The sequence below is a fragment of the Canis lupus genome, chromosome 1 (assembly GCF_048164855.1).
Source record: "Canis lupus baileyi chromosome 1, mCanLup2.hap1, whole genome shotgun sequence".
Classification (NCBI taxonomy): Eukaryota; Metazoa; Chordata; class Mammalia; order Carnivora; family Canidae; genus Canis; species Canis lupus.
Window position 1 is genome coordinate 75,189,935 of NC_132838.1, and position 24,462 is coordinate 75,214,396.

The window sequence follows — 24,462 nt, forward strand, 5'->3', positions numbered from 1 at the left end:
CATTTACATTAAAAGTAACTATTGAAAGACATGAATTTAGTGCCATTATATTACCTGTATATTACTGTGAAGTCACTGTTTCTGTATATTATCTCTGTTCCTTTCTGGTCTATGTTACTTTTGGGCTCTCTCATGTAAAGGATCCCCTTTTAATATTTCTTGCTGGGCTGGTTTAGTGATCACAAATTCTTTTAGTTTCTGTTTATCCTGGAATCTTTTTATCTCTCCTTCTATTCTGAATGACATCCTAGCTGGATAAAGTATTCCTGGCTGCATATTTTTCTCATTTAGCACCCTGAACATATATCATGCCAGTCCTTTCTGTCCTGTCAGGTCTCTGGATAGGTCTTCTGCCAGTCTAATGTTTCTACCCATGTAGTTTATGGACTTCTTGTCCTGAGCTGCTTTCAGGATTTTCTCTTTGTCTCTGAGATTTGCAAATTTCACTATTATATGGTGGAGTATTGATCTATTTTTATTGATTTTGAGCCTCCTGGAAATTTTCATTGATTGCCTCCTGGATTTGAATGCCTGTTTCCTTCCCCAGATTAGGGAAATTCTCTGCTATAATTTGCTCCAGTATACTTTCTTCCCCCCTCTCTCTTTCATCTTCTGGGATCCCAATCATTCTAATGTTGTTTGACTTTATAGTATCACTTACCTCTAGAATTCTCTTCTTATGATCAGAAGTTTTTTATTTTTCCTTTTCTCAGCTTCTTTATTCTCCATCATTTTCTCCTCTGTCACTAATTCTCTCTTCTGCCTCATTTATCCTAGTAGTTAGAGCCTCCATTTTTCATGCATCTCATTAATAGCCATTTTTATTTCAACTTGATTGATTTTAGTTCTTTTACTTCTCCAAAAAGGGATTCTTCTATGCTTTTTTCAAGCCCCAGTAATTTCTTTATAATCGTCATTTTGAACTCTAGCTCTGACAACTTACATATGTCCATACTGACTAGGTCCCTGGCAGTCAGTACTGCCTCTTGTTCTCTTTTTTGAGGTGAGTTTTTCCTTTTTGTCATTTTTGCAGAAAGTGGTTGCTTTTCTATTTGTAGAGTTGCAGCTATTCTTAGATTGAGTTCACAGGTGTTCAGGATGATTTGATAGCTATCTAGCTGAATTCCTGGGACCAGATGAAACTAAGACTTCTTTGCCATCTTGGACTATGTCTTCAAATATTTGAAAGACTGTCATCTGGAGGCCCTTAGGGCTCCATGGCAAAAGTGAGACTATTGGGTGGAATAGAGTTTTATAAGCAGACAGAACTTCCAAACAATGAGAATAGTTTAAAAATAGGATGGGCTGATTTAGGAGGCCGTGAAGTCCCAGTAATCACTGGACTCCATGGAGATTTCAAGTAGAAGTTTGGAAAAATGCCTGTCAGGGATGCTGTGGAGGATATTCCTATATAGTGCTTGGCATAGGTGATTTTGAATGTCTACTCAAATTCTGAGCTTCTGTCATGGTTGACATGACTACATGTGGCATCCTCCAAGACTGTCTCTAGGCAAGTAATAATGTCCTGAAATTCACCTAGCAATCTTAGCTTGTTGGATCTACACTTCTTGTTCTGAAATGGAGGTATTTAAGGAAACAGTGAAGAATAGAGAGGGAATTAAAGTATTAAAACTCCCAGGCACATGAGGAAATGCTCCGCATCACTTGCCATCAGGGAAATACACATCAAAATCACAATGAGATACCACCTCACATCAGTGAGAATGGTGAAAATGAACAAGACAGGAAACAACAAAGTTGGAGAGGATGTGGAGAAAGGGGAACCCTCTTACACTGTTGGTGGGAATGTGAACTGGTGCAGCCACTCTGGAAAACTGTGTGGAGGTTCCTCAAAGAGTTAAAAATAAATCTGCCCTACGACCCAGCAATTGCACTGCTGGGGATTTACCCCAAAGATACAGATGCAGTGAAAAATGGAGACACCTGCACCCCGATGTTTCTAGCAGCAATGTCCACAATAGCCAAACTGTGGAAGGAGCCTCGGTGTCCATCGAAAGATGAATGGATAAAGAAGATGTGGTCTATGTATACAATGGAATATTACTCAGCCATTAGAAACGACAAATACCCACCATTTGCTTCAATGTGGATGGAACTGGAGGGTATTATGCTGAGTGAAGCAAGTTAATCGGAGAAGGACAAACATATGGTCTCATTCATATGGGGAATATAAAAAATAGTGAAAGGGAATAAAGGGGAAGGAGAGAAAATGAGTGGGAAATATCAGAGAGGGAGACAGAACATGAGAGACTCCTAACTGGGAAATGAACAAGGGGTAGTGGAAAGGGAGGGGCAGGGGGTTGGGGTGATTGGGTGACAGGTACTGAGGGGGGCACTAGATGGGATGAGCACTGGGTGATATGCTATATGTTGGCAAATTGAACTCCAATAAAAAATTAAAAAAATAAAGTATTAAAACTTTCTTTTCTCTACCAAACCCATTTCAAACTTGCATTCCATGTATGCCCACCATGGTGATTCTAGGATGCAATGATGAGGTCAGAATTGAACCCAAATCTCTTAGCTTCTAATTCACTGTTCTTTCCCCACTGGATTTATTGATTCCAGGTGTTAAGCTCTGATTGGGGAAGTCTTTAATAGCATATAATCCATGAAGCATCTTAACTCTGGTATCCTCCAGATATTGCTAAAACAACATAACCCAAACCAGAGAAAATACTGAGGGAAATTCCACAACAATCAAACCACAGTGTGGATACATCAGTTTAGGCATGAATTCTGACCTGGAGAAAAGCGAGTGCATTCATCCCTAGACTTAACTCGCATGCTCTTCCCCTAAATATCTTTAAGTCTCTTACACATCAATTCATGTTGGGGTTTCTTCACTATTAGAATTAGGTCATATGCCTTCCCTTCCCTCTGTCCTAATTCATAACAGTTGCCTTGCCCAGTGGAAGCTATCTGAAGGTATAAACCTCTATATTTAAACTTGGGTATAAATACACCCAGATTTTTTGTTGTATTAATATCTTCACTAAAATGGACATATTTGGGGGCAGATGGGTGGCTTAATGGTTTAAGTGTCCAGCTCTTGATTTTGGCTCAGATCATGATCTCAGAGTCTTGAGACTGAGTGCTGCATCAGGCTCTGTGCTGAGCATGGAACCTACATAAGATTCTCTAACTCCTTCTCCCTCTGCTCCTATCCCTTTTCACACATGTGTGCACACATGTGAACCCTTAGTCTCTCTAAAAAAAATTAAAAAATAATATGGGCATATTTCATGGCAGACATCTAAACTTTGGAGAATAAAATCTTTAACAATTTCTAGGAAACTGTCAGTATCTTCACTTTGTGAGTCTTCATTAGAAGCAGAATTTGCCTTTCATAACAGGCACCAAAATTCCTCTGTCAGCCCCCTTTGCTGCTACTTTATAGGCAACAGGATCAAGTCTGCTGGTAGAAAGTGCCCCAAACTTTGAAATAGGAACTAGTGAAGACCAAGCAACACGCATTTTGGAGCAGTGGCAGAGCAGTAGGACTGAATTTCCGAGGAAGTGCTGGCAGTGAGGGTCATGTTGGTCTCTAGTACCTCCTACCAACAGGCTGGTGGTACAAACTGTGGTATCTAGAGCTTGAAGGTATTGACCACAGAGATTTCACCAGTTCCTTGACCTGATTTGGGGTGTTCTTACTGTCTGCATTGTTTGTGAATCTGGTTATCATTATTTTTTGGTGATTATGTGAGCTACCCAACATGCTTATAATACACACAATTTCTGCTTTAGATGAACCAGAATTTATTTCTGTGTCTGCATTGAGTAAATCTAATCAAAAGAGAACAATGCAAAGGAATTTAGTGCTGTAATGATCTAACTTTAGAACAGTAAAGATGAAAAAAGTTACATTGACAAATACTTTCTCTGTTAACTGTTAAATTCTCTCTAATATAATTTTTCATATCTCATATAGGGAAAAGGATAAGGAGAGTTGAGTAGAACCAAGGAGCTTATTATTCTGTTACTCTGGGCGAAAGATTCAGGGGGAAAAAAAAGCCTGGCATGGAAACTAATTCACACTAAAGTGTAATTATTTGACTCTATGACTAATTTTGCTTCTGAAAATAGAAATTTATATTTCAACCAAATATTTAAGTAAGGCACAGTGAAAAGACTTTTGCAAGGTAATTGGGCAGATTATTTCATTCCACTTCAAATATCCTATCTATCCAGAGAAGAATTCTATTTAGGAACAGATATGAAGAAAGAGGCAGTACTATAGGGAGGTGCCTCTCACTTTTCCCAGAAGTGCTTCCTTCACCACAGCTTCCTCCAGAGAATAGAGCCCTTTGGTCTACTTTGGATTATGGTATCAGAGTCAGGTTACTAAATATTTAAATATCTTGGCATACAACCCTAAATCTCCCTGCCATAAGGGTATACTGGGAGCTTTGACCTAATGCTGTTGACACCTTGGCTGCTTAGAGTGAGTTGTAGAGTTAAGGAACCAGCATGATCACCATTCCTTTTCTGAGTAAGGTATTTGTTTTCATTTGGTTTTATTTGTTTAATAAGCATTGACAGTGTTTACTAAAAAATAACGTGAGAATTACTGTCATGTGTTCTAGTTCTTCTTCTTGGCATAGGTCCATCGTCTGTTTAGATAGGCAGTTTAACTTTTATGGGAGCTGTTAATATGTGAAAAGATACTGGCAGGACAGGGCTTGTGGGATGAGGCAAACACATTTTCAGGGATTAATGGTAAGGACACAGATAGGATCAGATACAACCCTGTATCTTCAGGAGCTCAAGGCCCAATTCAAGAGAGATGTTTAGCTTCACATGTGTGATGGAGTAGTTGGTATTTTTCAGCTACATGCACTAGAATAGCTTTAAATTCTTGCTACCACTTTAGAAAGGCATTGGAAGGACTTCAGGGGTTGTGTTCACTGTGGGGGAATTACTCATGTAATTCTCATTAGTACAAATAGGAAAGAGGTGTAAATCCACAGTGATCTAGCTGAGAAAACAAACACTCCTTCTTTGACTTCTGTTGTTTGTTTCTCTTTGTTCCGCATTGAGTCAGGGAAATAATCAGGAAAATTATATGTGTTCAATTGCCCGGTTGCTCCAGAACCCTTGGAGTATCTAATCACAGTTAATAATTAAAACAAAGCAAGGAGACTCAAATGCTGAATTTAAGTACTATCAGGAGGGAAAGTATTTGAAGGGGAAAATATGAAGAGTGCTTTGTGGTAGATTTTTACAGACAGAAACAGGGGCCATAAAGAGAGAATGTTCTTTTAAAATGAAAGTGGATTATGACAGATCAACCAATACATATATATTAAACTCCTACTGTGTCCCCAACTGTGTGTTAGACAATGGGGAGGGACAAAGGATAAATTTCACAGTCCATCAGGGGGAATAGAACCAACAAATTATATGTGATTGAAACAAAAACTGGGACTGGTTGTTTAAAAGTGGCACCGGATATTTGAAATAAGAGCACTGACAGAAATTATAGAACCTGTGGTCATAATTCCAAGTCCTGTCAGTTAACCTGATACCAGTTATTCAGGTAATATAAGCTATGCCACAGGCACAATTAACCAACTAATGTTAGTGGCTTATAACAACAAAAGGTGAGGACCTTTTTCACATCTCCTTGCTCTGGGATCCAGATTGATGGAGCAGTCACTATCTTGAAGGTTACTATAAAGGGAAAGAGGAAGGTCTGGAGGATCAAGCACTGACAGTCAAATGCTCCCTTATGGTCCCATTCAACCACAAGGGGGCCAGGAAACATAATGCTGCTATAGGCTCAAAAAGCAGATAGCTGGAAATAGTAGGTGAACAGCACTAATGTGTTTGACCTTACCAGGCAGTGTTCAAATTGAGGTCGCATTAAAAGTTAAATTCAGTGGGATGTTCTTCACCTGTGTGAGATTTTACTGAAAGCTTAGTGTTCCATGTACTTAGGTATGCATTGGAATTACCTGGAGGGCTTGTTAAACTGTAAATCTCTGAGCCCCTACCTTCAGAGTTCTGGGTTCAATAAGTGTGAGATGAGACCCCCAAATCTGCCTTCTTAACAAGTTCCTGGGGGATACTGATGCTGCTCATCTGGGAATTGCACTTTGAGAAAATCCAGTGGAAACTTCCTCCCTCTTGTCTATTCAAGCCTTTGGTAAAATTCTATTAAATGTTTGAGCCTGATTTGTGCTGCAGGTAATGGTGAGAAGGTCTATATGTCTCAATCAGAGGGATGGCTGATTTCAGAACTCACAGGATCTGACTCAGCTTCATCAGATGACTTTAGGGTCTGCCTCTCTCCTTTTTCCCTTGAGTGCCTTCTTAGGGAAGAGGCTCTCTTTTTCTCCCTGGTTGGAAGATTTCAGAAATGTGTCTTCAGATTCCAAAGCCAAGAAAATAAGACCCAGATTGCAGAATTTGGTCCTCTTCTTCCTTCTAAGGGTGGATTTCTGAGTTTTCATTTCCTCCCTGGGAACCCTTCTTTTTTTTTTTTTTTTTTATTTTTATTTTTTATTTTTTTATTTTTTTTTGGAACCCTTCTTTTCCCAGGATCATTGACAGTTGAAAAATATCTATGTCCTTGTTGGGACACCCTGACCCAAACTCACAAGTGTGTGACTGCCATAGCACAATCACATCAGAAGACAATAATACTATACACTTAAAAATGTTAAAAGTAAGTAGGGAAGGGATGGGAAGCTATTTCCACTGCATCTCTCCCTCCATATTTACAAAGAAAGCATGGCTCCTCAAATTTTCAATATTTTCTTGAATCTAGATTGTTTAGACTTAAGTAAAACCATATGTGGGTCATTAACCCTTCAGATCAGGTCAAACTCTACCAAGCCCACTCAAGTTTCTTTCTGTTGTCTTTCCTCCAGGTCATCCTCCTTGTCCTTCCTGCACTCTTCTGATTCCCAAAGTTCTGCTTTTCTGTGAGCATCAGCTCAAATGAGAGCTGAGAGCATGTATAACTGCTGGTGAACAAGCAAGGGCATGGCATGAAGCCCTCCAACAGAGACATCAGAGAGCCTATGGAAATGTAACTACAGTACACACCCTCTGCATTATCCTATAGAGTACTTGGCTCTGCAGAGTCACTATTTGGCCTCTGCTTGGCATTTGCATGGATGCCTGACCCACTGGAGTTGACTTCTAGAAAAGGGAATACCTTTAGTGGAGGTGTGTTCAAAGCTCTGCCTCTTGCAATTCAGGAAACTGTAGTTTTGAAGTGGCTGTTTTCCCAGCTTCTATCATCCTTGCTAAGGTTTCAAGCCAGAGCTCAGGCTCAAGGCACTATGTGCTACCCTCTATCAATAATCTTTTCAAATATAATAAAATTAAATTTAAAGAAACCCAGCTTTTATTCTAAGCGTAACTTAGAAATGGTAGCTCATTTCTATGATGTCAGCAGGAAAAGGACCACTTTTACTTTCTATCATTTATTCTTTCTCCCAGTATCCCCATCAGAGTCTACATTTGTTAGAATTGATGGATCTACATTTACACATCATTATCACCCAGAGTCCATAGTTTACATTAGGGTTCATTCTTGGTGTTGTACATTCCATGGATTTGGACAAATGTATAATAACATGTATCCATTATTATAGTATCATACAGAATAGTTTCAATTGCTCTAAAAATCCTTTGTGTTATGCCTATTCATCTCTCCCTACCATCCAACCTGTGAAAACTGCTGATCTATTTACTGTCTCCATAGTTTTGTCTTTTTCAGAATATCATATAGTTAGAATCATACAGTATAGAACCTTTTCAAGATTGGTTTCTTCTGCTTAGTAATATACATTTAAGTTTCCTCCATGTCTTTTCATGGCTTGATAGCTCATTTCTTTTTAGTACTTAACAATAATCCATTGTCTGGATGTACCACAGATTATTTATGCATTCACCTACTGAAGGGTATGTTTGTTGTTTCCAGTTTTTGGAAGTTATTAATAAAGCTATAAACTCTGTGTACATGTTTTTGTGTAGTCATAGTTTCCACTCCTTTGGGTAAAAACCAAGGAGCATGATTGCTGGAGCACGATTGTATGGTAAAAGTATGCTAAGCTTTCTAAGCTGCCGTATTATTTTTCACAATGGCTGCACCAGTTTTCATTCCCAGCAGTAGTGAATGAGAGTGCGTGTGGCCCCACATCTTCACCAGTATTTGGTGTTGTAGATGTTTTGCATATTCACCATTCTAATAAGTGTATCAACTGTGTTCTACACATGATTATTTTAATTCTTAAAATTTGTGCTTCTCTAATGACATATGATATGGAGTGATATGGAGCATCTTTTCATATGCTTATTTCTCATCTGTACATCTTCTTTAGTGAGATGTCTGTTAAGGTCTTTGGTACCTTTCTAATTTTTGAAATTAGATATTCTAATTGCTGTTGATGTATAGAAATGTAATTGTCTTTCATATATTAAACTTACATTTTGCTAAAGTCTCTAGTTAATCCTATTTTTATATTTCTCTGTAGCCTCTCTTGAGTTTTGAGGTAGACAATTATACATAAATAGTGACAGTTTTATCTATTCCTTCCCAATTAGTATATGTTTATATTTCTCTCTTTTGCCGCTGTGCTGACTAGAGCCTCCAAGAAAATATTGAAGAGAAGCAGTTATCCTGATCTTATTTCTCATAGAAAAGAGAATGATCTTAATATTTCACTATTTAATGTAATATTTGTGGGAGATACACTCTTTCAGATTAGGGAAGTTTCTTTCTCTTCCCACTTTCATATTTCTTTCACGAATGAGTGTTAATTTTTGACTGCTTTTTCTGTGTCTATTGAGATTATACTTCTTAAAAAAGACAAACTTTTAATGTGGTACATTACAATAATGATTTGTATAATGTCAATTCTAACCAAATTTCTGGAGTAAATAAATTTAGTCACAGTGTATATGATCTCATTTATAAATGGTGCAATTCAGATTGATAATATTTTTGGTTAGAATTTTGTGTTGCTGTTCATGAATGAAATTGGCTTATCATCGTTCTTTCCTGTAGTTTCTATGTCTTGTTCTGATATCAAGTGTTAAAATTCAAGAATATATATGTTTATGAAAGGTACACATTGACTGTTGACAGTGATTATGAAATTTATTTAAATCAAAGATGATTCTTGTCTTCTTTGCAATTTTCTGCAATTTCTACTTTTCTACAATTAGAAAAGATTACATATGATCACAATTCATGAAAACACAAACGTAATCACCATTACACACATATAGCCTAACCCAGAATTTGACTGTTGATTCTAAGACACTGGATTGTCCTCACTTTGTCCTGGATTTTAAGGTACTCCTTGATGTGGAGGATAAGGAGTGGCAAAGTCCTTTGAGAATCCTCAAAAGTATCATGGAATGTTAAGATATACTGTAGTGAAATGCAGGAGATGGGCGGCCCTGGGTGGCTCAGCAGTTTAGCGCCACCTTCAGTCCAGGGCCTGACCCTGGAGACCCAGGATCAAGTCCCACGTTGGGCTTCCTGCATGGAGCCTGCTTCTCCCTCTGCCTGTGTCTCTGCCTCTCTCTCTGTGTGTCTCTCATGAATAAATAAATAAAATATTAAAAAAAAAAGAAATGCAGGAGACTTAGCAGCCCAGGTTTGAATATATAGTAACAAGTTGTGTGACTTTGAGCCAACCCATCTAACTCCTCTGAACTATAATTTGCTCACTTATAGAATGAAGAAAATAATTCATACCCATATTCACCTCATAAAGTGGTTGGTATTGTGTAAGTATAATGAATATGAAAGTGCTTTATAACTTAATTTGTTTTCCCACACATTATATGGATATGTGCACATACATATTGTATGTATAGATAAAGTCAAAAGAAAATGATTTTAAGGGGCTCAAATAAAAATTGGTAGGGCTTTGTCCAGTGGATTCCTTATTTCAGGGAGCACCTGAATGAATACCTGGTGACTCCCTAGTGGAAGTAGGGGCAAGTTTCACAGGATTAGTGAAGTCAAGTCCCTATCTTTGCCATTTTGGCTTAGGCAGCAATTTGCAACTTTACCAAAACTCAGAGCTGGGAATCATCCCTATTTTGTGCTCCTTCTTAATAACCACCAAAAATAATATTTCCTAAGAACTGTTTATGCAAGTCTTACAGTTTATTGGCTAGTCAAAAGTCATAAGGTGGAAGTGGTAGCTGGCAAAAACAAAGAAAAAGTGAAAGTAGAAGGCAAGAGGAAACAAGAAACCCTCTACTTCTGTTCATTTTCGTCCTTTTCTGAAAGACAGATAGATACAGGTAATTATATGTTGATAGATAGAGTAAAGCAAGAGCAGAATTGTTACAGTATTTAAGTATTTAAGTCAGTATTCACGACATTTATCACTCCATACATTACATCTTCCCCCTTTCCCAGCACACACATATCTCACTATGGCTCCTAGAGGGAAGAATAGATGCTTCTGGATAGGGTTTGTTGTAGAGATTACATGCAATGGAAAAAAGAACAACAACAAAAGACCTAAAGATGATAAATAGTCTTAGTAGACTGTACCCTAAAAAAGGGCAGGAGTTAGGGGAGAGACACAAGTCGTGGGGATTGAAAGTAGAAGAATTTTAAGGGGTAGAAAGTGATGAGTGGGGAAAAAATTGGGGGGAATAGCTATGGTTCCTGAAAACAATACTGAGAAGACAGAGAGATGGGGAGAGAAAATTGTAAAAAATGGTTTTCTGTGCATAAAGTCTAATAGACTAGATAAAGATTTCAAGTGTTTGAGTTACCTTTTGTCTGGTGATAGGAACCAACTGTTTCTTTTAATAAGATGCCATCACAAGACTGGCCCACATGGGGGCCCAGTTCAATTTAAGTTATTCATGAAAAAATTTGCTTTGGGAGTAGAAGGCTTAAGCAAAACACAGCATATAAATTTACTGATTTTTCTTTTCTTACCTGGGACATTAGGCAAATATTGGTCTGTAGTATAAGGAGACAAGAAGAAACAAGTCTCAATGTATCATTCCCATTAGTCATTATTGTTAATAAAAGCAATTATTTAGTACAAATACAAGACAAGAATTTTCCCCCGAAGTCCCATCCATTCTGTAGGAACCCTCCCCTGTAACCTAAATCTCATCAAAATAATTCTTATTCAGATTTTTTAATATCACTACATGCTCAACTGTTCTTTTACTCACCACCTACTGTACACTTTTCCCCCTACAGAAGAAAAGACATCTAACTTTAAAATGCTGGGAGAAGGAGAGAAAGACATGGAGAGAACAGAATTTGGAATGCTGAGCAAATAAAAAAATGAGATGGTGCAATGGATTCTGTCTGTATCCTGCCCATATAACCTTGGCACTATTTCTAGGGCATTCCCACAACCTCCTACTATAAACTAGCAACTCTCCATGTGAGGGCTTTCTCTTGGCCTCAAATAGGGAGACCAAAAAAGCTAGGCAGTTATTGCCTCTGGGAACAGCCCAGTCCATGATGGATGGAATGAGAAGGTGAATGAGAAGTTCTATACTCTTTATAAGGATCCTTGCTGGGTTGAGCCTTGGTTGTCCTAGTGCTAATTTGCTTGATAATATTTCCTTTCTGGTTGCCCTATTCCTTTAAGAGAGCTTTTCACCTCCTAAATAAACTACTTGTACTGTACTCTGGTCTCAAGGTCTGCTTTTGGGGGCACCCATCTTGAGACAGGTGGGTATGGAAGGCATTGGAAAGGACAAAAAGGACACCAAAGACGAGTTGTTCCTACTGTTTCATTGTGCCTCAGTTCAGCTCTTCTTGTTCTCCCGTATTCTTTTTCCATGGTGAGGTTTTACAAGCACAGCACAGCTGTCCTGTTCAGGAATGTTGAAATAAAAAGAATGACAACAAGGTGAGCATCTAATGGAGGAGATGTCATGTCTAAAAAGACAAAGGACTAGAGGGATGTTCGTGCTTTCTACAGTACTCTGAGAACAAAAATCTGTTTCTAATTGATTTCTTTCTCAACATTCCATCCTCTCCCCACTTCCGTACCTCCCACTTGAATAATAAGGTAGATAACCTTGGGTTTCAGGCAATGTGCCTTTGACCTGGATTGTCTTCCAGAAAACCTTGACAAGAGATGCATTTTTAAAGATTTTGTGCCATGTCAGCACTATATTTGGTGTACCAATCGTCTGTCAGAGATTCTTTTAGGGTATTAAAGATAGCAGTCATAAAAAAAAAAAAAGATAGCAGTCAGAAAGTGAAGAATTCAGAGGCTGCATATGACAGTGTCCAGTACTTTCAGATCCCAGAGATAGTAAAGAATGATTCTTCATGATTACTGGAAATTGATAGACTATCTTCATATGTATCATGAAAATTGGTATCCTTTTAAATTTTATTTTGTTATTTTTTTTTAAGTGAAGTGAAGTTTTTTTTAAGTGAAGTTTTTTTTTAAGTGAAGTGCACACAAAGTTACATTGGTTTCAGGTGCACAATATAATGATTCAGCAAGTCTACATTATACGTCACCCTAAGTGTAGCTACTATCTGTCACCATGCAACACTATTACGATACCATTGACTATATTCCTTATGCTGTAAAAAAATGATATCCTTTTGAATATGGCTGATTTGGGGTGTGTGATTTTTTTCAAGTATCACTATTTTTAAAAAATATTTAAATTCAATTTGCCAACATATAGTACAACACCCAGTGCTCATCCCATCAAGTGCCTTCCTTAGTGCCTGTCACCCATTTATGGGGTGTGTGATTTTTTTTTAAGAGTTACCTTGGCCCTAAATTTGCCTTCCCTGCATTTTCTAAAAATATTTAAAAAGGAATATGCATAGTCAGATTTCAGGATGAACAATCTACAATAAACTCTGTGCCCAGGTGAGATTTAACAATGGTACCATAATAATCATTTTCTGAGGATATGTACAGGTGCCCCTCTAGCACTGCTCTCTCTCAACCAGCTCCCATAGTCATTCCCTTGTACTCTTCATTTCTGTATCAGTCTCCTTCTTTGAACAGTGGACTCTTCTAAGGCCATGGCTCTATCATGGTCATCTCACATTTCAGACAACAATGAATACATGGTCTGTGCTCAATAAATGATTGAATTTATTTTCAAGACTTTCATGCACCCATGTGAATACAAATAATTGATATGCTAATTTCAAATGACTTTGACCTTTTCATGAAAGCAACTGGCTGTATCAGTCTTGGGTTTTCCAAATTTTGTTAATTTTTTGTTTGCATAGTTTGTATAAAGAAGTGCAGTCCTTCAGTTCATGGTAATTATTTTATAATTTGGACTAGTCATTATTTCATGTTGTCCTTTATCTTTTCTCATATTTAATGATATTTTACTGTATTTAAAAAAATGTTTGGAAGGCCAAAAGGAATTAAAATGAGGGATAAAGTGATGAATAAAGGCACAAAAAAGAAGATTTTAAGGACAACATAATGTATGTTTGTGAGAGTCTGTATGAATTCAGTTCCATTTAGTCAACATGAATTTGACACTTAATGTTTGCCAAGAACAAGTATTCTAATGGATTGAAAGTTAATATTTCTCAAGAAGCAACTGAAAACTAAAAGGTGCCCATCTTTGCACAGTGATTGATGGGGGCAGATAAGACAGGCCTTTAGGAATATAATATTAAAAATGATATTTGGAAAAATATAGTTTACATGTATGTATATGATGTAAAAAGGAGACAGGCAAAGAGAAACTTAAGAAGAACCCAGAAGTGGGAGGTGGGATTAGGAAGGAAGTTTACTTTTTATTTTATAACCTTTCCTTTGATACCATTATAGTTGGTAAGAATTTTTTCTGTTCATGTATTATTTTCACAGTAAAAGTTTTAAAAATTTCAATAAATCTCTTGTCCTCAGAAAACTTAAAATGACCTAAAAGAATATTAATGCATGATACATACTGTGGTAGATCACTTCCAAAAGTGACTGCTATTAATTTTTTCTCTTCATGTAAGTCCATGCCATCAAGAGATGGATCAAGAGAATACATCTGAAAACTTCTCCTCGCAAGAAAAAAAAGTTGTAACTATATGTGGTGATGGATGTTAACTAGACTTATTATAGTGATCATTTGACAATATATACAAATAATTATGTTATACACCTGAAACCAATATATCACATTGTATGTCAAAAAAAAAAAAAAAAAAGAAGGAAAGAAAAGAAAAAGGAAAATAAAAATGGAACTGATATTTCCTACACTTGGGACTTGCAATAAACATCATGCTGTGCCAGATGCCCAGCACTAGCCGGGTCTTAGTAAATATTAATTCTCATTCTCTCCTTGGCTCCTGTGTTATTGGGAACAGAGTAGCCTTCCTACTCATGCCAAGAAACAGTATTACTGGAAAGAAGAAAGAGAACTAACTGGTAAGAGAGGAGACTTAGGTGGGCTTGGAAAATCTCAAACCAGACAACAAACCAGTGAAATCTGGGCCCTGTGTAAGAACATAGAAATGCTGGTCCCCTTAGAATCTTAGCATATTCTGGGGTGCCTAGGTGACTCAGTTAAGCAGCTGACTCCAGATCTCAGCCCAAGTCATGAGTTCAAATCTTACATTGGGCTCCATGCCGGGAGTGGAGCTTACTTGGAAAAAAAAAATTGGCTATAGTCTTCCATACTTCTGCTCAGGATCTTATTATTCTGAGAGTACAGGTATTTAGTATCCCCCTAGCTCACTACCCCTCTCTTATATCTCTCCTTCTTTGATTCATTGCTTATCTATTCCCAGCCACCCAAAATATGAAGGAAAATGAGAAGCAGCCCACTGCATGAATCTGTGCATGTGCCTGCATTCTAGAGCCTGTGACTGGAGGCTCAAATACTTTATTTATTTTTTGGGGGGGATGAGAGGAGATTCTCATATAAGAAATGTTGATTTTTTTTTTCCAGGGTACGCTGAAAAACACAAGGATCTGTGAATTTTCAGACACTTGCCCTTTGATGGAGAGACCTTGTGCATTATTTCCACTGAGACATGATCCAGAGAATTTGTGCACATGAGGACAATTTATTATTCAGACCAGACATGCAGTACATCACCATGTATTTGTAGAGATATTGTTCAGGGACCAAAGCAAAAAATTATAATCCCTCTTGGCATGTGACACACTGCAACAGCTCATTTAGAATCCTGGGTCAACCCTTTTGAAGCTGTACAACAATCCCATTCAAAATATCTGATTTTTGAACTTTAGTTTTCTCATCTGCAAAATGGGGATAATATCAACCACACAGTGCTGCTGTGAGTATTAAATTTGAGAAAATGTATGGAAAGTGTCTGGCACAAGATAAGTGCTCTACAAATATTTGTAAGATAAGGAATGGCATATGGGTGGTACTCAGTAAATACTGTCCCCTGCCTGCTTCGAGGGAGAGCAGAGAAAGCAGGGACAGGAAGGGAAGAGGAAGATGTGTTTTTATCAATGATTCATTCAGGCCCCAGGGGTGGAGGTGGGATCTACAAAACAGATCAAGTAAGTGAGACTTAAGTTCTCTGGCACATCTCACAGTGAGAGGTGGAGTCTGTTTCCCTCCAACATGAATCTGGATGAGCTTATGAATGTTTCAGCCAACAGAATGATTCTGAGACTAGGTTGTAAGACCATGCTGCTCTGCCTGGTTCTCTAGGACTCATTGCAGGGGAAGAGGCCAGTATGTGAGAAGTCTCTTCTCCCTCCCTTCAGTCGCCGTGCTAAAGAGGCTACCTATTGGTACTCCAATCTACAGTCCTCCAGGCACCATCACCTGCATCCACTGGAGCCCTGGAAATGGCAATCTTGGATCTCCAGCCCAATCAAACCTTCAGATTACCACAGCCTGGCCAACCCCTACCTGTAACTACAAAATTAGGAGCAAAATTAAATGATTGTTTTAAACAACTGACTTTTGGGAGGCAATCTGTCACTCAGCAATAGATACCTCCAGAACAGCCTAGCACCTGGCACCTTGTTGAAATGGAGACCATGCCTTAATTAAAGGTGCAGTCATTACTCAGCTCAGACAAATGCTGTGAGGAGGGATTCAGGTCTTGGCTGGCCAATTGTGTCACAAAGGGATGTTAGATCTAGATTTTTGTGAAACCTCCAAATGTTGGAGGGATCAGTTACTAATTAAAAATTTTTAAAAATATCCTGTGCATCACATCAAAGCTATCTCTGTGTCAGTAAGTCCTGGAAGCTGCAGGTTTATAAAAGTGAGGAGAGTCCGCTTACCCTACCCTATCCGTTGCCTTCTTGAAAACTGGGTCTACCCTGAGTCAGTGGCCTCCCGCCCAGCAGGAATGCTTCCCTATAATGTATTAGCATATGAAAACTCGTAGTTAGACAAGCAGTTTGTACATTCCCAGATCTAAGCCAAACACACTGCCTTTTGTTTCACTAGTGATTGGAGTCTTGACCCATTTAGGCCTGACAGCAAAATAGCGATTAGCAGGGGGTGTTGTTAGTGGTGTTTTGATTGGGAAGGAATGAAAGAAGTTGGAGGGAGAAGGACAAGGAGGTAGGACAATAAAGAAAAACTTCCTGGAGGACAAAAGTTCACCAGTTTTCCCTTGAAATTAATTTAAGGGCAGTAGAATGATACCAACAAAAATCTCAGTGAATTGTTAAGTGTTTTTAAGAATACAGCTCTTGTTATTGTTTTTGGCTTTTGCTGAGTATATTTTGTTTAGGGTGCTTAAGGAATTCACCTTTAACTGTGGAGAAAAGAATTGCATATTATTCCTTGTTAACTTCTTGTGTACTTTCTTCAGGATGTGAATGAGGCAGAAGACAGAGCCACTGAGCTCACACAGACACGCCCAGTGCCAAGGACCAGAGGGCCTTTGTGGCCTATGGGTAGGGGACCTAATTGGTGGGAACAGGTGCAAAGCCAGAGCATGTGCAGCCATGGAGACTGAAGAGCAGCACCAAGCTAAGGACAGCTTTACAAAGAGTGTCAGAAGTGTCACTCCTCACAGGTGAGGCATGAGGGGTGTTGGTGGCTTCCGTCTTCATCAACCGAATGAATAAATATGTGAATATTTCCTGAGATATACCTATATCAAAAAACTGTTCTGTAGTGTATGAAAAGACTATTAATGTTTTAATCTTTTATACTGAACTTATTTTAGAAATAGTACAAAGAGCAAATATTGAAATACCACTTTTCCATCCCAGTACTTTCAAATTACCTAATACTGGCACCTAATCAGTAAAATCTAGTGTTTGCATATTTTTCTAGAGATATTTGTGCATATACACAGGATATAAATTCTTTTATTCACTCAAGGGAAGGCTTGTTATATACAGCATCCTATGCTCATCCATTTTCACTTTTCAAAAATGCTAAAGAGCATTCCATTTTTTCCATAGCTGTTTGTGTATATGTCCTCATTATTTCCTAGAGCTGTACAGTATTTTATTTTATCCTAGAAGTATACCATAATTTATTTAACTATTGATGGACAAGTGTATTGTCTCCATGGTAATTTTCTTTTGAAACAATTTAGAGTCAATATATGCAGTGTTGAGTGAAATCTGGTCTGTGACTTGGAAGACTAGCCACCATTAGAAGTAGCCAAACAACACTTTAGGGGTGGTTAGCATTTTAAATATCCTTATTGAAATCTGCACCAGAGGGTGTATTAATTGGTATAAGAAATGAATAGAGTTCAAAATAGGTGATTAGTTAGGAAGATTAGATATTCCACATGGACTGTTGCCTGTCTGATGTACTGATAGGCTGAATGACTGACTGAATGAATGTGTGACTGAATGTCTGACTGACTGGCCCTCTGCATACCTGACTTAATGATGGGATGGCTGACTGGTCTGGGTAACCAGAGAGGGAATAGGATGCAGGGAGAGGTGAGGCATCTGGTAGGGGTTGGAGTCTCCCTTCCAGTACCTATGCTATCAGTCTATTAGTAGCTTTTTATTTTCCATAAGAAGACAACTAGTGCTGTGAACAATAAATATCACCAAAGGAAAAGTAGTTCATAAATCTTTGCAACAGATTTATGGTACCTGCAGAGCCTGACTAAACCAAGCCAAAACAAATCCCTAACCCCACAATATCCCTAAACCAACCTTGGAGCTTGGTCAGCTTCTATTACCCCCACCCGGCTGCCATCAGCCTTCTCTCAGACAAAACTGTGACATAAAACTTCTTTTCCATGAGCTTTTCTTCTGGTAATATGACCTTTTATCTCCTTTTAGCTGACCAGCGTCTTGCTCCCTTCACCTCTTTCCTCTTTCACAGCAAAAAAAGATCTGATAACCAGTCACTGACACTTGCTGATTGGTTGATTATATTTTGACTGGAACTCCTATTCATCAACACCTTGTCTGAAATAAGCTTGTGAAATTTAAGCCTTTTAGCTGTAATTATGGGATGAAAAGTATTCCACTCAAGTTTAAAAGAATTCCATCAGCAAACAGGAAGGGAGAGTTGAAGGTCAACTCAGTTGCCTTGGAATGTAGTTGTCTTTCTGGAGGGATTCCCCCCTCCAGAAACCTTTGGCAACACTGTGCATTTAATAATCCAGAGGCTGGGGATCCCTGGGTGGCGCAGTGGTTTGGCGCCTGCCTTTGGCCCAGGGCGCGATCCTGGAGACCCGGGATCGAATCCCACGTCGGGCTCCCGGTGCATGGAGCCTGCTTCTCCCTCTGCCTGTGTCTCTGCCTCTCTCTCTCTCTCTCTGTGACTATCATAGATAAATAAAAATTAAAAAAAAAATTAAAAAAAAAATAATAATCCAGAGGCTGGCAGACATAAAGCTGCTGGAGGCCTAGCCCAAGGATTGTTTTGGTTTAGAACTGTCAGTGGCTTCTTCTAGAACCTTCTAGATCTTGCTCCTACCTTCCCTACTTGACTATATACAGATCTCTTTCCCTACCACCTCAACCAAATTCCTAACCTTAGTCCATCTGTTCCAGGTCTCTAAGGCACACAATTTTCCTGTTCTGGGGCAGTTAGATAGTTTAGTGACTGTTTGATGTTTTATTTTCCTACTTAAGCCCTGTGTCTGCCAGTTTGGAAGCATTTGACCAGTAGTATCTCTACCTCAGTTTAGGAAGCTTCTCACAGCAGAAAATGTGTCATTAATATATAGTTAATTTATTAGTTAAAGTTTAAGGGTGTGGATAACAAAGAAACTTGGGTTTCAGTGTCTCTTCATGATTTGTATGGAAGGAAGGGGTATCTTGAATCCTAATAACAAAGGTACATATTTTCTCATCTTACCTATTACAAAATTCATACTCAACTCTGTCTAGTAATATTCCCAAGAACATCCAGCTTGGAAGTTGTGGAGCTAGTATTTGAACCTAGTCTGACTTCCAAGTCATGCTCTTTTCTTAGGACACAACAGTAAGAGATAGCTTTATTTCCAGAGACCTCAGTGTCTTCAGCTACACATATAGAGAGCTATCATCTCTAACATGGGACTGAAATCTACAGAACTTGTATGAAGGTAGAATATCACAATTTTTAATGTCTCACTATTGTCTTCCAATTTTTTCATAATGCTTTTTCTTAGAGGAGGATTTTCAATGACTTCCTGATGATAATGATCCTTACTCTTATCAGAGGCTCACAAAAATAAATGCAAAGTGGACAGGGTGGATTGTGTTAATTTTAAAGCAGTAATTATTAATATAAAAACAAATGAGGGAGAAGCCTTTATGAAACAAAAATCATGAACTCTTGTCTCTGCCTTGGTGGACATATGTCTTAGAGAGTAGGTTAAAAGTTTACCATAATACACTTGGGTTATCTGTTCAATTTCAAATCCAGGATCGATAAGGCTTATCAAGGCATTTTTATGACTTCAGGGAGGTTATCACTATCTTAATATAGTGATGAAGACAAAAGCCAGACCTCACTTGAGGTCAGAACTGAGCAATCAAATTAACATCTGTTAGGAATGACTTGGTCCAATCTTCAAGGTCAACATATTCACAGATGTCAAAGTGTCTGAATGGAGAGATGATAATCATTGACCCTGAAATCCTCTGGGGCTTGGCAGGCAGCTGAGGGGGAGATAAGGAGCTTTCTGTTGAGATACCAAATACATGTTCAAATATATACTTCCTTACTTTATTGTTGTGAAATAAGAGGAAATGCCAAAAACCATGTCTCAGTTAACTATGGTCCTGTTGGGTGGAGGAGTACATTGAGGTCTTCCTTTCCCACAACCACTTTCTTCAGAATTATAACTCAGAGTTCTTGACAGATGGTAGTTCATGCTTTCTTTCACTTACTAACCCTGAATAGGAAGTGGAAAGAGGTGGGCAGCCAGTAAAAGAAAGAGGAAAGAGGAGAGATTAAATGTGGTTAATTGATAGAGAGATAGGTCCAATTTGTGTGGAAAAAGCTCTAAATTTCATATAGCGTTAGTGTGCCATCATTAACTAGGTAAGCTCTTAACAAGGTTTGTGTTAAATGATTTTCCCACTACAGATAAAAAATTGAGTTCCTAACTGTAAATATAGACCTGATTTATTAAACAAACAAAACAACAAACCTTAATAGAATTAATAACTGGGTCCTTTACAGTCTATAATTGTGAAGCCTAAATGAACATTATCTACTGATAGTATAAACTCTTGCAGAAAGGAAATATATCTGTTTTATTCCTCAGTAGCTTCCCAATGCCTAGAGAGATGGAAAGGAGTACCATCACTGTGGCCATCTTAAGATCTCCTGGTGCATGTTTTTTCTCACAAAGTGAAGCAAACCAGTCAACTGGAATGGGATAAATCTTTGGATGGTGAGCATGCTATGGCAAATGATATAAACTGGACTAGAGGTTCTGATCTTCATGGTGGCTCTCTTAAAGAAGTTCTGATTTATTGGATATGAAAGTCAGAGCCCTATGCAAGAGTTTTTTTGTAGAAGAATCAACGAATACTTGACTCATTTGTGAAATGTTGGTGCCAGTCAAGACAGACTTGTAAGTTGATTTTGTGCCAGTTAAGACTGATTAGACTTTTTAACTGTGATGGATGGTCAATGGTCACGTAATGATGGCCCCATCTACACACTGGCCACAAAATGATGAGAATTGTGGAATACAATTAGATAGAACACATAGCTCAGCTATGTGGCTGATAACAAAAAGTCTCACTGCTGCCTAGGTATTAAACAGTAAAGCAGAAAAAATGTAAACAGTAGTTGGTTGTGCCTGTGAGACTTGGTCAGAGTCTTGGTGGTCTACCTGGGAGAAACAGGGAATAGTAGAAAGAGCACTAGGATTGGTTCTGATGGGGGGTTCAGACTAACTCCATCACTTTCTGTGTTATTTTGGGCAATTTAATGCTTAGAATCTCTAGTTATGTATCTCTAAAACATAATCATCAGGCATCTTATAGGGATTCTTCTGAGGGAAGTGTTGTCATTCAAAATAAGACTCTCAAGAAAGATACCTGGGTCATCTCTCAGTTATTATCCTATAAATTATTCATAAGGCAGATTTTCTACTATACTTTTTAATCCTAAATTGGCTTCTCCTTTTGCTACTGGGACACTTCCAAGAAAGCTCCCCCTGCCAAACAGCCAGTATGTTTATGGGAATAAATGGCTGACTTCTCAGGCTCTCACCCTTTAAGAAGAAAAAATACACCTTCTAAACTATATAGGAAGAAACCCATCCAGAGGCTCTTATCTTATCCTGAACTTAGGCATTCCTGGTCCTACAAAAATCCATTAAAAACCTCCTCCTGCCAATGTATATCCTCAGTCTCCAATAATAATGAAGATAATGATAGCAGTGTTAATAATAACATTGTCATTAGTGTGACATGGCCTCTGGCCCTTCAGCAAACCCAGAGTTTTTACTTTATAGGGACATACTGGTTTCTGTTTACCCATTTTTCAAGATTGCATAAAAAGCATTGGCTGTCATATTGATGAGATGTATGACTGTTTCATGAGGGGGTTAGGAGCTAGCTTAAGTTTAGATAAAAAGTGAGTAATGTCTTTAGAAAACATTCTTATCAAGAAAAGTCTCTGTAAACTTTCACTTAAAAAATACCACAATTCTTGATATACATGCTTCTTGTTAATTAGAAACCTAAGATCTGGGATCCCTGGGTGGCGCAGCGGTTTGGCGCCTGCCTTTGGCCCAGGGCGCGATCCTGGAGACCCGGGATCGAATCCCACATCAGGCTCCCGGTGCATGGAGCCTGCTTCTCCCTCTGCCTATGTCTCTGCCTCTCTCTCTCTCTGTGACTATCATAAAATAAAATAAAAATTAAAAAAAAAAAAAAAAAAAAAAAAAAAAAAAAGAAACCTAAGATCTTTATTAAATGGTTGAATCAAAAATAAAAATTGGATTAAAAAAATAAGATTGGTCTCATACTCAAGAAATGGTAGTGTTTGATTATATTTTCCTCTCTACTCTGCTTTTCCCATCATGCGTTTCACCATTTATATTTCATTAGACATTAAGAGAGAGTGACTTCTTTTGTGCAGATTTTCCTTCTACTGTGCTGTGTGAAATAGCAGAGTAAGAAAGACTAATCTATTGAATATTGACCATATGCCAGGATCTTTAGTGTCAGGATTGATTTCCTCATCTGCAAAATACCTCAGGATAATAATAGTTCATGCATTTTAGAGTTATTGTGAACATTAATTAAGATCTTATAATGAATCTACTAGATTCATAAGTCAAAATCATTATAAGGGTGAACCTTGTCTTCCTAAACCATTCCCAGTATTCTGAGTTGCCCCATGCTCCTGAGGCCTTTTCTTTTGTTTAAGGTCAAAGTCTGCTGTTAAGAAGGAGCTACATAAATTCTTTCTCACTATCTGGTAGAGGACTCATAATTCTTGAAAGTTAATTGTCTTAGGCAAATTCATAATTAGCTGGGATGGAAGATTTAAGAATGATACTTAAACATGGTGATTTCAGGACTGAGACACCTGCTAAGGACAGGTTCCTTTCTTGGAGGGAATAGAGGAGTGAGCAAGGTCAGCTTCTTTTGACACCCCACCATGATCTTCCTCTTCTGTGGAGAAGGAGGACAGTGGCTGAGAGTCTTGGAGAAAAGTAGGCTGTGCATGTTCCCTTGAAGATGCTTCACAGCTCATCCATGAGAGGGCACTGGTGCTCCAGATAGCCCACACTTAGAGTCTTGTCTGAAGAGAGGCATTCATCCCATAACTTCAGAATGAGTGGTTAACCACTTGTACCACATCTGCGGCTATATTTGATAGAAGATGTGTATATATATACATATATACACACTTAGAACCTTAGGAGTTCTGTCCTCTTGCCCAGCTCAGTAGTCTTTAGACACTGGCTGCCAACTACCAAACGTATTGCCCATGTGTGGAAGAGCTGATCACTGGGTGCAATGGGTATCTTTAAAAATGGAAGTGACAAGTGTATAATTCAGGTTATACCAGAGAGAGGCACCAGGACCACCTGGAAGGCCCTCCAAAGGAAGAAGAAAACGATCTCTCTCAGTGGAAGGAAAGTAAGAAAAGAAGGAAAAAAGGAAGGAAGGACTATGGGGAAAAAAAGAGGAGAGAGCAGGTAATTTCTAATAAAATGGATAATGTCCTCCACCCCTTACCCTGACATGAGAAAGGTTTTGTTGAAAGAGGCAAAGAAAAGATAAGCAAAGCCCATACATACATAGATTTTCAGATACGAGCAAACAGCATATCACAATTCGAAACTGATCACCTAGTGACATTTCCCTCATTCCTCCCAGCCATTCTTTTTTCATATATCCTGTTTTATTCTATTCAAAATGCTTAACCCTATTTGAAACAATCTTAATCATTTACTTGTGTGTTTATATATTGCCTGTCATGTTTATGAGAATATAAATGCTCTGAGGGCTGGAACTTTGACTATTTTGTTCACTGTTGTAACCTCATGACAAGGTAGGCACCAATGAACATCAGTTGAGTGAATGATAATGCCCAAAGGTGTAAAAATTTCACAAAGAGGGATCCCTGGGTGGCGCAGCGGTTTGGCGCCTGCCTTTGGCCCAGGGCGCGATCCTGGAGACCCGGGATCGAATCCCACGTCGGGCTCCCGGTGCATGGAGCCTGCTTCTCCCTCTGCCTGTGTCTCTGCCTCTCTCTCTCTCTGTGACTATCATAAATAAATAAAAATTAAAAAAAAAATTTCACAAAGAGGTTATATTCAGCCAGAGTGATTATATTCAGCAAGAACTGCGGCTTCAGAAGAACTGAAAAATGATTAATAATACACCATACCCCAGTGGATTTTGAGTGGGAGCAAAGTGAATGGGTTGCTTTTCTGACCAAGCTGACCATGTAGTCACCTCAGTGGCTAGATAGTATGTATACACATATATGTATACACATACACATTTTATATATTTTTATTAACTTTTTCATATGTAATTATGGAAAGAGTATCTGCATGTTGACTAGTCTTAGGATTTGGAGGAAATATATTAT

The 24,462-nt window shown here is 38.4% G+C and overlaps 1 long non-coding RNA gene across 2 annotated transcripts in view; it reads left to right on the forward strand.

Moving 5' to 3' along the window:
• The first annotated feature begins 14,733 nt into the window (after nt 1–14,733).
• LOC140619900 (uncharacterized) overlaps nt 14,734–24,462 on the forward strand; it is a 67,940-nt gene continuing 58,211 nt past the window's right edge. Inside the window, exons 1-3 of one of the 2 annotated variants that reach the window (XR_012019734.1) lie at nt 14,734–15,277; nt 16,787–16,993; nt 20,660–22,063. This is a non-coding gene — a long non-coding RNA (uncharacterized lncRNA). Of the gene's footprint in view, nt 15,278–16,786; nt 16,994–20,659; nt 22,064–24,462 lie in introns of those variants that run through there. The other variant, XR_012019702.1, reaches the window with a different exon arrangement.